The following is a 15,000-nucleotide window of genomic DNA, read 5'->3' on the forward strand; positions in this document are numbered from 1 at the left end:
TATAATTTGGTCAGCTAATTTAGCTATTTACCTATTTAGAAATCCTATAGCACTTTATTTATAATTACTTTAGACTATATAAACTAATTCTACATCCTGGATAAGATCAAATTCAGCTAATTAGTCTGAAGCTGGAACAATTTTTCCTACAGCTCAAACTTACTATCCTCTTGGTCTAAAACCACCTCGAGGAGGTGTAAAAAGAGTAAGAGGATAATTTCTTAAGTTAAATTCAACAAAATAGAGAAAACCTCAACCTGGTTTAATCAGGATGAGGAAACTCTTATCAATTACCAATTATCAACTAATTTGATGACCCCCTGCCTATTCGGTCGGCATATTCAACTTTAATATGACCACTATTTTGACTATACATTCATTTTCCATTCTATAGTTGCAGTAGTAATAATAGGCTGATATTTATCTAAATATTATATAGCACTCTCCTTTTGTATCAAGTGGGACAAATTGAAGTTGTTCACAACATCCGACTCTCCTCTCATTGGTGCTGTGTCCTGTGTCAGATGCAGGGCCATGCTGAAGTATCCGCCTCCCGTTGAGTCCAATCTGGGCCTATGGGGAAATGTTTGGTTATTGGTTAAGAAAAAATGAGATCTTATCATGTATCCAGGGATTTGAGGAGTAAAATCCTATCACTCCTCGGACGGAAGGGAGAGGAGGCTGGCCAGCGAGACTAGTGGCTAAGTGACCTGTTCTATGATCCCAGATCAGTGTTTTTATTGAGACTTTTCCATCTTCCATCTGGTTCCTGTGTCAGGAGAGCTGGCCCTCACCAACTTTGACACTCAGAGACTGGAGGAGATCACCAGCAGAGGCATCCGCATCTCTAGCAACCAGGTACCACTACCTTCAGGCCGTATACCTCCTTTAGACACTATAATAGACTAACTACTATAGACTCTATCTCTGTCTCTCTCTCATTCTCTCACTAACACACATATGACTGTATGGACCGTGTACATGTCTGTGTCTGTCCTGCAGGTCCAGTACTCATGGCTGTGTCTGTCCTGCAGGTCCAGTACTCATGTCTGTGTCTGTCCTGCAGGTCCAGTACTCATGACTGTGTCTGTCCTGCAGGTCCAGTACTCCCTGATCGACCAGCGACCAGCAGCGAGGATGGAGGAATTCTGTCTGGCAAACAACATCCAGCTCCTGACCTACGGCACTCTGGGTTAGATACACTCTGGGTTAGATACACTCTGGGTTAGATACACTCTGGGTTAGATACACTCTGGGTTAGATACTCTGGGTTAGATACACTCTGGGTTAGATACACTCTGGGTTAGATACACTCTGGGTTAGATACTCTGGGTTAGATACACTCTGGGTTAGATACACTCTGGGTTAGATACACTCTGGGTTAGATACACTCTGGGTTAGATACTCTGGGTTAGACACACTCTGGGTTAGACACACTCTGGGTTAGATACACTCTGGGTTAGATACACTCTGGGTTAGATACACTCTGGGTTAGATACTCTGGGTTAGATACACTCTGGGTTAGATACACTCTGGGTTAGATACACTCTGGGTTAGATACAGCACATTGACTTCAAGCCAATCATATTTGACCCTACTATATTTACCCATCGGTTGTATTACTCATATTAAACACATACGTGTCACTCAAGTGGAACAATTACACGGAAGAAGTTGATTTGATGTTTTATGATGTAAAAGCAGTGAGCATATGAACTATCCTGCTGGGTTATAGTTATCCTGCTGGGTTATAGTTATCCTGCTGGGTTATAGTTATCCTGCTGGGTTATAGTTATCCTGCTGGGTTATAGTTATCCTGCTGGGTTATAGTTATCCTGCTGGGTTATAGTTATCCTGCTAGGTTATAGTTATCCTGCTGGGTTATAGTTTGGGTTAGTGGGGTAAAGAAGTAAAATGGTGGGTTTCTAAGATGGAGTCGCTCCAATGGTGACGACACATACCGTCTCCGTGCCCCCCCCCTCCCTCCCTCCTGTCATCTTCACTCCTTCACTCTGTCTCTCCATTTTTTTCAACCCCTCCCTCTCTCTCCCTCTCTCTCCCTGCCCTCTCCTCCCACTCTCCCCCTCTCTCCTCTCAGCTGGAGGTCTGCTGTCAGAGCATTATCTGGGGAAGGCGGAGCCTAAGTCAGAGGCGGAGCTGGACACCTCCTCTCTCTCCAAGTACAAGAACATGATCGACGCGTGGGGCGGCTGGAGCCTCTTCCAGGAGCTCCTCGTCGCCTTGGAGACGGTCGCCAAGCGACGTGGCTGCTCGATGGCCTCCGTGGCGACGCGCTGCATCCTGGACCGGCCGGCGGTGGGCGGGGTCATCGTGGGCTGTCGTCTGGGGGTGGCGGGGGCGGGGCAACACATCGCCGACAGCCTGCGCAGCTGCAGCCCCCGAGCTCCGGCTGACAGAGGACGACCTGGCCGCCCTGCAGGCCGTGACGCGGCGCTCCAGCGACCTGATGGCGCTCATCGGGGACTGCGGGGACGAGTACAGGCGCTAAACAGTGAGGAAGAGGGGGCGGGGCTTACTGAATGTGGCAGAAAGAGGGAGGAGGAGGAGAACGAGAGGAAGGAGGAGAGAGGAAGCAGAAACAGTGCGGCTTGCTTGACGCTGTAGTGGAAAAAACATGGGAAAAACTACACAGTCGATGATGGTATGCTCCATTCTTTTACTTGGAATTTGTCCCACATGTTGTGTTTGTCAATTTAGATTCAAATCAGTTTCCACACACAAGCTGGAGCTGCTCTGTGCTACATCATAACATAAGACAAATTGCCCAAATTTATGATTAATACTTTTTAACTCGTTTCTAAAGATCATCTGCTACACGGTGTAGTTATTTTACCGACTAAATACCCGATGCAGTAAAACATGTTGATGAAGCCTCTCCTATAGCTCATGCTTACTCTGCTTCAGTGTGTCTTCATGTGTGTCTGCACTGACACAAGCTTCAGTGTGTCTGCATGTGTGTCTGCACTGACACAAGCTTCAGTGTGTCTTCATGTGTGTCTGCACTGACACAAGCTTCAGTGTGTCTTCATGTGTGTCTGCACTGATACAAGCTTCAGTGTGTCTTCATGTGTGTCTGCACTGACACAAGCTTCAGTGTGTCTGCATGTGTGTCTGCACTGACACAAGCAAACACACCATCTTCGCTGTTTCCATACGGTGTCAAAATGTGTTTTTTAGTTCGAGAAAATTCAGAGAAAACATTCAAACAACTATTAGTTTGTGAATGAATCTCCTCAATTCTCAAATATTGTATTTTATATTGTGTGTACAATATGCAAACGAACGCTACAGTGCAGTATTGCAGTATTTGCAATACAGTCATTTCCTAAGCCTCATTTCCTTCTATTTTTTTTGTTGAATTACATATTCTTGGTATTTTCCAAACTTTTACCTTTTAATCTATTTGTTTAAATAAAGTTTGTGCTTTTATCGGATTTTTATTGTCTCATTGGCTTTTTTATCATTCTTATCATCTTTCTATTGTCTTTTTACGTCTTATCTTAACTATCTCTTAATTCAATCTTTTATTCTTCTTTCATCCTACCGTATTTTCAATGAATAATTTCTGAGTATTCTGCTTTTATTTTGTCAGTCAAAGCACTTTGTGAAATCTGTTATTAAAGGTGCTATATAAATATAGTTATTATTCACATTATTATTAATTATTATTATTCATTCTAATCTTGAGATTGATGGCATGAGACAATTAAGTTGATAATCCTTTGTGTGTGTGTGTGTGTGTGTGTGTGTGTGTGTGTGTGTGTATGCATGTATACAGGACAACACAGGTGTACAAAATACAAACACAGAAAGCAGAATACAACATGTATACATGTGTGTTTACATTGTAAACATCCAAATGCATGTATGACCAAACCTACCTGTACATGAACACTGAAGTATGTCCATAGAGAGACCGAGGTCAGAAAGGTGTTGAGCTATCTTTTGTCTCTCTTTTGTTTAAGTGTGTGTGTGTGTGTGTGTGTGTGTGTGTGTGTGTGTGTGTGTGTGTGTGTGTGTGTGTGTGGCGGGGGCTCAGTGAAGGGGAAGGAGTTGTCAGCCCTGTAGCACTGTCTGGCCTGACAGATGATATGAGAACAAAATATACATTAGACACTAATCCATAAACACACACATACAATCTGTCATCTTTGCTCTCTCTCTCTCACACACACACACACACACTCTCTCTCACACACCCAGCTGACGCTCAGAAAGCAGACAGACTCCTGCTGCGCTATAGGACCGTGGTCAACGTCAAACACATCCAAAGACATCACATCATACCTCCTGCATCATGTGACCCCCGGGCCAGCTGGGGTTCAGCACAGCGGAGACAAAAGGGCTGTGGTGATACAGTCAGGGACAAAGAGGATCCTGTACTGTATATGGTGGCTCTCACTATATAGCATACAAAGTCACACTTCAGAATGGTCACCTGCTTTTGACTGGCACATGTATGTTCATTGCTGTATTTATGAATCTATTTCATACACTTTTCAATAAGAGATTTTTTTATATAACTATGTCTTAAAGCTGAATTGTATGTGAAGCGACGTTCATCAGATCCATGCAGAACATCAGAGGGGAAGGAAAAGTGAACAGCATGCTAACCTGTGCTAACATGCTAACCTGTGACTGAACCCTGGATAGAGCCACAAATCGTCAAGTTCCATCACAGAAAATATCAATGTAGAAATATAGTGGGTTAAATAGGCGACTATGACAGATGAGTTATTTGGTTATAGGGCTGTATAGAGCAATATTGATATCAGGATAATCATAGAAAAGTGTTCTAGCTATATGATATATGACAATATATTTTAATATATTGCTGAGCCTGTTGACATGAAACCTCCAATGTTTTAACTTGAAATGTTCAGACTTGGGCTAAAGAAACCGGTTTAAAACGGCTTTTGATCAAGTGAAAGAGACAAGAAGGTGGCCAACCTAACATCAACACTGTTTTCCTGAGTTTCTGAAAAGTTGACATTTTGGAGATATGAGGTTTTCACACCACTGTGACAACATCACAAAATAATCACATTGATCTTCAAATCAAATGCTGTGATTTCCAAACAAGTTTCCCTTTGTCCCACATATCATTTCACTAACACAGATCACACCATGGTTAGAATGAATATATGTTTATTGATGAGTGAGTGTGGTGCGATTGCTTGGAGACTCTTCTAGTACGCGGCACGGCCGTGTCCGGAACCAGGATTGCTTGGAGACTCATCTAGTACGCGGACGGCCATGTCAGGAACCAGGAACCCAGGGGTTGAGACTCTGAGTGGGGGTTACGTCTCTGGGCGTAGCCTGCTAGGTCCTGCGCCCGGGCGTAGCCTGCTAGGTCCTGTGCCCGGGATGAAGACCGCATCCTGGGTGGGAGCCCGCTGGGCTCGGTGTCCCAGGATAACGTACGATCTCCACCTACCCCCAAAAGAGCCTCAACACAGCAGGAGATGTCTCGTCAGATGTCGTCGAGGTCGTCGTGGATGAAGATCGCATCCTGGGAGGGAGCCCGCTGGGCTCGGTGTCCCAGGATGAACGACGATCTCCGTCCACCCCCAGTGAGCTTCAACACGGCAGGAGATGTCTCGTCAGATGTCATTGAGGTCGTCGTGGATGAAGATCGCATCCTGGGAGGAAGCCCGCTGGGCTCGGTGTCCCAAGATAACGGACGATCTCCATCCACCCCCAGCGAGCTTCAACACAGCAGGAGATGGCTCGTCAGATGTCATTGAGGTCGTCGTGGATGAAGATCGCATCCTGGGAGGGAGCCCGCTGGGCTCGGTGTCCCAAGATAACGGACGATCTCCATCCACCCCCAGCGAGCTTCAACACAGCAGGAGATGGCTCGTCAGATGTCGTCGTGGATGAAGATCGCATCCTGGGAGGGAGCCCGCTGGGCTCGCTGTCCCGGGATAACGTATGATCTCCACCCACCCCCAAAAGAGCTTCGATCCGGCAGGAGATGGGCTCGTCGGATATCGTCGGGGTCGTCGCGGATGTAGCTGTAGTATGCTTGGGAGGACCAGCGGCCCAAGGTTTGAACCGTGTGTTCTGAGAGGCCCTTGCGTCTCTGGGCGGAGCTCCCGTGGCTCTGCAACCCAGGATGAAGACTGCGTCTCTGGGCGGCGCTCCCGTGGCTCTGCACCCCAGGATGAGGACTGCGTCTCTGGGCGGAGCTCCCGTAGCTCTGCAACCCAGGATGAGGACTGCGTCTCTGGGCGGAGCTCCCGTGGCTCTGCAACCCAGGATGAGGACTGTGTCTCTGGGCGGAGCTCCCGTAGCTCTGCAACCCAGGATGAGGACTGTGTCTCTGGGCGGAGCTCCCGTAGCTCTGCAACCCAGGATGAAGACTGCGGCTCTGGGCGGAGCTCCCGTCGCTCTGCAACCCAGGATGAAAACTGCGTCTCTGGACGGAGCTCCCGTGGCTCTGCAACCCAGGATGGAACTGAGAGGGGGGGGGGGGGGGGGGGGGATGGGGAGGGGAGCAGACAAGTAAAACCAACATTGGGGTGCTGGGGAAAGGGTAGGAGGGGGGGGGGTATCCGGTAGGGGAAGAACAGGAGGAAAAGGGATGACGCCAGTGGCCGCGGAGGCCGTGGTGGAAAGAGGGGCCGCGGAGGCCACGGAGGGAAGGGGGAAGCCGCGGAGGCAGAAGGAAGAGGCTGAGCGCGGAGGGAGGGGTGGGATGCGTGTGCGTGGGGACCCGGGAGAGCGGGTGGTGGACAGCGAGAGGCAAGAAGGGCAGACAATGCATTATAAACTGAGGTTTGATGGGGAAGGGGAGGGGAAGGGGGGGGGGGGGGGGTTGGGGGAGGGGGTGGGAGGGAATCGAGAGGGGGTAGAATAGTGGGAATGTGGTAGGCTGCCGAGGCGGGTGGCTGCGCTGGCAACTGGGGGGGGAAAGACGGGCCGCTGGCGCTGAAGGAAGAGACTTCGAGGGGAGTGGAGAAGAGGATGCGTGTGCGCAGGAGACTATGGGTGCGCCCCCACCGCGCTGCGGCTGGAGGGCGGAGAGAAGGTTGAGAGGGAGGGGGAGGCTGTGGCCGTGGTGGCGTGAGCCTGCTGGCTGTGGCCACGGTGGCGTGAGCCTGCTGGGATGGGAGGGGAGGCGGGAACGATGCCTGGGCCCGATGGGGGCAGCAGCGGCGTGATCCGAAGCGAGCTGGGCAGACCCGGGTCCGTGTGCTGGCGGGGCCCCGGTGCCAAGGCTGAAGGCAGAGGATGGGAGGGCAGGGGGGGAAGCGTGGAAGCGTGTGCACTGAGAGTTAATGTTGTTTTGGGATGAACTGTCCCTTTAACGGTCTTGTTTTCTTTTAACGGTGTAGATTTTTTTTTTTTTTTCCGTAGCAGTACTGTATTAGTAGTAGCGGCAGCTAGCAGTAGTGACTGTTGTGATGCATGGCACCGGACTGTTGTTGTGGTGCGCGGCACCAGACTGTTGTCGGCACTACAGCAGCAACGGCATCTAGCAGTAGTAGCCTAGTAAGTAGCCACGTCTAGTAGTAGCCGTGGTAATAGAGGTAGTAGTCGGAGCGGCTAGTGGTAGCAGTCGTAGTAGCTGTAGCAAAACACTAATTAGGGTTTCCAAATTCCAATCAAGAAGTTTGAAACCCTCATTAGTGTTTTGCTTGCACCTGTGTTTACCCTGCCTTTTTGACACACAGAGAAAACTTTGACAGCTGATAGTTACTCTTTTTAGTCTAAATAAGCAAATAGGCTAACAGTTTTAACAGTGTTAACAGTCTCATTAAAGAGTCAAGTTAGAGTAAAAGTGTCAGTAAAGTACTGTTACAATAGCCTACCTACCTTTACCTGGAGAAAATAATCTGCGCCACACCGAACAAGGAAATGATGAACTCGGAGGGCGGAGAGAGAGAGGGAGGGAGGGAGAGAGAGAGAGAGAGAGAGAGAGAGAGAGAGAGAGCGAGGAGAGAGAGAGAGAGAGAGAAGAGAGAGAGAGAGAGAGAGAGCGAGAGAGAGAGAGAGAGAGAGAGAGAGAGAGAGAGAGAGAGAGAGAGAGCGAGAGAGAGAGAGAGAGAGACGCTAACACGGCAGCAAGGTTTGTGAGCGGTTGTGACAGGAAAAGGATAAATGGGACACAACCACCCTAAAGCTTAGGCTCCGCCCTCTGCACATCTTGTACATAGACACATAGCCTACTGTACAGATATCTTCAACTCTTTTTATCCTATTTTTAAACTTTTAAACTTTTGTCACCTAGCCTATGTAGGCTACATATTTGTTTGCAAGACCGAAATGTTTACATATCTCTGTATTATAACAGGCTAACATTATAGTTTATATTATTGTTATTATTGTTACTATTATAGTAACAGTAGCCTACCTGTCTGAGCACGCAGCACAACTCCTGGTTCAGGCTCTTGTGTTCTCACACATTGACTACTGCAATACTGACAGGCCTGCCTGCATGAACCTTCAAACCTCTGCAGATGATCCAGAACGATCTTCAACCAGCCCAAAAGAACACATGTCACACCACTGCTCATGTCCCTCCACTGCCTCCTTGTGGCTGCTGCCCGCATCAAATTCAAAGACTTGACACTCTCTTATAAAACTGCAACAAAAACAACACCTGCCTACCTGAACTCCCTCATTCAGGTCTACACCCCCTCCTGCCTACCTGAACTCCCTCATTCAGGTCTACACCCCCTCCTGCCTACCCGAACTCCCTCATTCAGGTCTACACCCCATCCTGCCTACCTGAACTCCCTCATTCAGGTCTACACCCCCTCCTGCCTACCTGAACTCCCTCATTCAGGTCTGCGAGTGATGTTCAAATCAGATTTGGGGGATCTGCGCATCCGCACTGAAGACACAGCAGATTGGAAACTACCTCCATATGTGGTTTGGGACAAGTGACACAAATCAGACTTGGAGCATCCAGACTCATAAAACCAATCTGGATAAAGTCATTAATAGGTCACTAAAGTTCACAAATCAGATTTGGCCTCCTAGTCTGAACATGGCCTAGCTCTCTATCTTTAAGAAGAGACTCCAGACCCTGCAGCTCTTTAACCAACACCTTCACACTTGATGAGCATGAAGGATGAAAGGATGAAAAAGGGATGATAGATACATGAATGTTAATAGCATGAATGGTGATGAATGAGGGACATGAATGATAAATAAATCCTCTGCACTTTGTGCTGCCTGGTGACACCTGGGTCCATTCAGACTCAAGCTTGGCCTCATGACACTTCCTCATGTTGTTGTCTTCTGACTAGATCATTGCTTGTGTTGTATAAAGCTCAGATGTACGTCTCTTTGGATAAAAGTGTCTGCTAAGTGGATTTTTAACCTTGTAACATTGTAACACTGTAAATTGTAACATTGTAACACTGTAAATTGTAACATTGTAACATAGGAGTGTAAACAGAGCTCTTATTATTGAGTCACTAAAGCTCCTGGTTTAAAAAAAGAGGCAGAGCTTCATCTTAATCTAGAGGGAAATCAGGAGACAGTGATGTCAGGGTGAGCTGAACCTGGAAGCATGGCACAGGGTCAAGGGTCAATTCGCTTTCTATTCAGCCAGTTAAGCTGCTGGATTCAATCCACAAACTGAGAACAAAATCTTGAAAAAGGTTCATACATGCTGTCTTGAAAGAAATCAATGAGAATCAAGACTGACCAATGGACAGAAGCTTGACTTCACTGGTTGAAATGAATTTGAGCCAAACCATGCACACAACTCATTTGATATTTGATAAACAATTTGTTTCTACCTGTTGCTCTCTTGCATTTTGCAATTTGATCCTTCTTTAATCTGTTTTCAATTCATTCCTGTTAGCTTTTACTTGTTTTATTCCCTGTCAAACACTTCATAACTCTACCTGCAAAAGTGCTAAAGAAATAAAACATAATTATTAATGTATTTATATTATTGCCAAACACCACTGTCTTTCTCACTAAGCATGCGGTGTACGCCCATGTGTTACTTCTTCAGATGATATATTTGACATGACATGATATGACTGAGGGAAGGCAGAAAGCAGCTTGATTAGTTGATGCAGTAGTAGCACTTCATTGCTACTGTGCAGCCTTTTTGCACTAACTTATCAACTGAACACTCAGCACTTTGTATTGTTTTTATAACTTTGAATCATGCAGGGAAGTTTTGCTGATCGTGGCTCTTTAACAGCAACACTCTTCATATTCCTCGTCTGCTGACTTGCTTTGTGTTGAGTGTGAAGTCTTCAAACTAAATCAATTATAGATTTATTGGTTAAAATTAGACCTTTGCAGCTCGGACTCAGAAGGGAAATAAAACAGAATATGAGCACATAAAATATGAAATAAAAATAAAGTTTCCTCAGTTGTCAGCAGCAGAGGGAGCCAGAGAGCTGTTGAAGAAGATGAGAGACTGTGATGCTGACAGACATCACATAACTACACATTTACTAATTTACTGTGTAGTCATGTGTTGTTATTTTAGTTTCCCTAATTAAGGTTTGTATTTTAATTTAATTTAATCCAGAGCAGTGGTTCTCAATGTGAGGTCCGGGGGGACCACCAGGGGTCCTTGAGGAGGTTCCAGGTGGTCCCAAGCAAACTGATGAATTAAATATCCAAGAAGTGAACACAAATAGATGTAGAAGAATGACTGTTTTGATGACAGTTTCTCTGTTATCTCTACAATACAGACACACGCAGGGCCGTAACCAGGGTCCCGAAATAGGGGAGGTCCAGCAAGGGGAGGCGGATTCGGTGGCGCCCGCAAGGGCGCCGCCGAAAAAAATTTGAGGGTTTTTTTCCCCCTTTTTTAGCCATATTTAGAGTAATATATCATTTTAAATCAACATTAGGATTATACTGTTGTGATGTCATTATTCAGTATATTCTCTTTCATGTCACCACCTGCTCAGCTCTCCTGTCAACATAATTGTAACTAACAAACACAAACTGTTTTAGCCAAATTCATATCAAAATGACACCTACAAACACAGGTACACAACCCAAGCCGTACACAACACACAAAGTCATCATCGATAATAAAAAAAACATACAGAGGGACATTTATTTATTCCTGATAGGAACGATTGAAAAATAAAATAAAATATATTATGTTGTTTTTAACTTTACACCACCTCTTTTTGTTACTTATTGGGTCATGAAACTGAAACCATGCATATAGCCACCTGCATACCTGACTTCGGGAGCTTGGCAATTGGCATCATGCATGATTAGCCAGTAGCATCCCAACGTGTCACACAGGTACCATTACTTAAGAGACAGACTAGACACTTACTTTCTTGGTTGTTGCTAAAAAATCTGTCAGTGTCACTCACTGTCTGTCGTTCACTCGCTCACTGTCTCGCAGCTCGCTCACCTTCAATTATCTCGCCAGGCAGACAGACAGTCATCACTCACCACCATGCTGCTGCTCTCTCGGAATCAAGTTACCGCGGACGCGGCGTCAGATGACTTCCTGCCTGACCTGCCTTTCGTTTCAAAATAAAAGCGATCCCGTGTTTTTCATGCTTTTCCATGCAGATTGTTTTATAAAAAAAAATAAAAAAATAAAAATAAAAATCTCTGAAATATTAGGGGAGGTCCAGACCTCCCCGTCCTCATAGCTAGTTACGGCCATGGACACACGTACATCAATGTGTCCAGAGAAACAACTGACTAGATCATTATACAAAACCAAGATGCAGGAAACTTTGATTCCAACTGTGTATAGTTAACCACGCCCATTGTTATTTTCACATGACCCCACAGCTTCACTTCTCCCTCCCTAGAGAGCTCTCTCACACGCGCACACGCACACACGCACGCACGCACGCACACACACACACACACACACACACACACACACACACACACACACACACACACACACACACACACACACACACACACACACACACACACACACACCTCCATAGAGAGTCGCGCGCTGCAGTTTAAATCTGCCTAGTGTGGAAAAAAACAGAGTGGATGGACCAAACCACTTTGGCGCACATTGCGGGGTGGGGGGTGTCAACAGCCTATCAGAATGCGGGTTGTGTGGTGGCCACGTGGGTCACTTGTAAATCTGACCAATCAACAACCACACACGTGAATATCAAGCGCTAGATAGAAGAAAGGACGCATTGCAAAACCTTGTAAATGTGTCTCTAATCTTGATATGAAACAGTTAGAGATGAGGTGTAGAGGCTCAGCTGTGCTGTGGCAACATGTTGGAAGTCAACTGAAATCATTTGACTCCTCAAATCATCAAACTAACAGTTTTTACCACAACAATCAGCAAATGAATCAGGATGATTTCAGCCACAGCTGCACACACACTAATAACACAGACGAGTGCGCGCAGACGCACACACACACACACACACACACACACACACACACACACACACACACACACACACACACACACACACACACACACACACACACACGTTTTGTATTAAATAATAGTGAAATAAGCAGAATGGGTCAGATTTGTTTAATGGCAGCTGTTGATACTTATATGCACACTACACACTCATCTCTTCATGACCTCATATCAACAAGATATGATTTGATTTGAGGAACATTGTAATCACATGTTAAGTCAAAGTGATATAAAAAGTATAGAATCAAATGTTTGAAACCAACACGATCAAACAATGTGAATTTAACCTTAAATTGTTGGAAACATGAGAGATGTTTAGTTTGGTGACATGAATAAAATACAAACATAACAAAGGTCCAAAAGAAAGAGATTTTAACCTGTCAATCATCAACAACAGACTGTGTGTGTGTGTGTGTGTGTGTGTGTGTGTGTGTGTGTGTGTGTGTGTGTGTGTGTGTGTGTGTGTGTGATCCTGTACAGAGTGAAGCATCATGTCAGCAGCTGTGTTTGGTCACAGTGTTTCTCCCTCACTCTATCTCACACAGAGACACTGAGGAACCAGGCCACACATAGAACCCAGGGTACAGAGGTTCAGTGAAGGTGGAGTTGAACGTGTGGAGATGAATCAGTTTGTCAGAGGAAACTCTGTAGAAGGACAGAGAGCCAGCAGGCCAGTCAAGATACACTGCGACTCTGTTAGTGCCAGAGGAGGAGGAGAGAGGTATGACTGTGTCTCTGTTATTGTGACGGGCTCTGTAACCAGCATGATCACAGTACAGACTCCAGGACTTTTCATTCCCTCCAAGCCTGCTGTCAGCACCCTCTCCTCTCCTGCTGATTCCTCTGTAAGTCACTCCTATAAAAACACCTCCTTTCCTCTCCACCTCCCAGTAACAGCGACCAGTCAAACCATCTCTACACAGCAGCTGTTCCCAGTAGTCAAATCTCTCTGTGTGATCAGGATATGACTGCTCCTCTCTCACACACGTCACCTTTCTGTTGTCTTCAGACAGGAGGAGGAGTCTGTTTGCTGTGTTTGGGTCCAATGTGAGTTCACAGGCATCTGATGAGACAACAAGACTCAATACAGAAACTCTTTTGATTCTAATAGAGCTGTTTATTATCTGTTGATTTATGAACACTTTGACCTTTTTTTTCTTCACACTTTCATGGTGACACATTCTATCAGCCATCATCTTCATTCACAGCAGGACTGAATGAAGAGATGTCACAAGCTGCTGTGAGGGACTTTCCATGTCAGCAGTTGACTGTTTAATACTTTATTTAGCTGAAACAAAGGAGGCTATTCTCATGTCTCTGTCAAAGCATAACACTGCTTTTAACACCATTGATATCATTTATATAGTCAAACATGTTCAAGTCCAAACTCTACTTCAATCTGCCTTTTGTCATGTTGATACCAGAGTAGGACACACACACACACACACACACACACACACACACACACACACACACACACACACACACACACACACACCACACACACACATGCACACACACACACCACACACCACACACACCGCACGCACACACACACCACACACGCACGCACGCACGCACACACCACACACACCACACACACAGACACCTCACCTCACCGCCCACTAGTCTGGGCACCTTTCACCCCGCTTTTTGTCATGGGGTGTAAACCACGGAACCAGAATGAAGGCAGTGCGCCAAAAAACGTCTGCTTCTGTATTGGCTTAAAAGATGTGAGATTGTGAATCCGCAATGTTTCTAAAAGAACTTCTTCAAAAACTTCATTCGGTACGTCCATCTTTTGTTTTGTTGTTTGCCGTTCTGATACTTGTGTTAAATTGTCAAGTTAACGTAAAAGTTGACGAGCTAGAAACGCTGCCCTTCCTGTCTAGGGCGGGCTCTAGGCCGGAACCAGGTAGGGTGACAAAATCAATTGTGAGCGGAAGCCAGGCTCTTTCTCGCCGAGAAGAGCCTGGTGACGTGAGGTTACCGCCCACACACATCACCCCCCCCCCCCACACACACACACACACACACACACACAGACACCTCACCCCCCCACACACACACATCACCCCCCCCCCCACACACACACACACACACACAGACACCTCACCCCCCCCCACACACACACACACACACACACACACACACATCACCCCCCCCACACACACACACACACACACACACACACACACACACACAGACACCTCACCCCACACACACACATCACCCCCCCACACACACAGACACCTCACCCCACACACACACATCACCCCCCCCCACACACACACACATCAACCCCCCCCCCCCACACACACACACACACACATCACCCCCCCCCACACACACACACAGACAGCTCACCCCCCCACACACACACACCTCACCCCCCCCACACACACAGACACCTCACCCCACACACACACACACACACACACACACACACAGACACCTCACCCCCCCCCCCCCCACACACACAGACACCTCACCCCACACACATCACCCCCCCCACACACACACCTCACCCCCCACACACAGACATCTCACCCCCCCCACACACACACAGACACCTCACCCCACAAACACACATCACCCCCCCACAC

General features: G+C 46.7%; 1 protein-coding gene and 1 pseudogene across 2 annotated transcripts in view; one reads left to right on the forward strand and one right to left on the reverse strand.

Annotated features, from left to right (window-relative positions):
- LOC310785680 overlaps window positions 1-2,509 on the forward strand; it is a 6,079-nt pseudogene extending 3,570 nt beyond the window's left edge. Inside the window, exons 5-7 of the transcript in view lie at window positions 779-858; window positions 1,099-1,192; window positions 2,099-2,509. The product of the transcript in view is annotated as an uncharacterized misc_RNA (transcript). The remainder of the gene's footprint in view (window positions 1-778; window positions 859-1,098; window positions 1,193-2,098) is intronic.
- LOC310785725 (NLR family CARD domain-containing protein 3-like) overlaps window positions 1-15,000 on the reverse strand; it is a 115,532-nt gene that overhangs the window by 70,688 nt on the left and 29,844 nt on the right. The gene's annotated exons all lie outside the window — the stretch shown is intronic.

Source organism: Poromitra crassiceps, assembly GCF_964638095.1.
Source record: "Poromitra crassiceps genome assembly, chromosome: 11".
NCBI lineage: Eukaryota > Metazoa > Chordata > Actinopteri > Beryciformes > Melamphaidae > Poromitra > Poromitra crassiceps.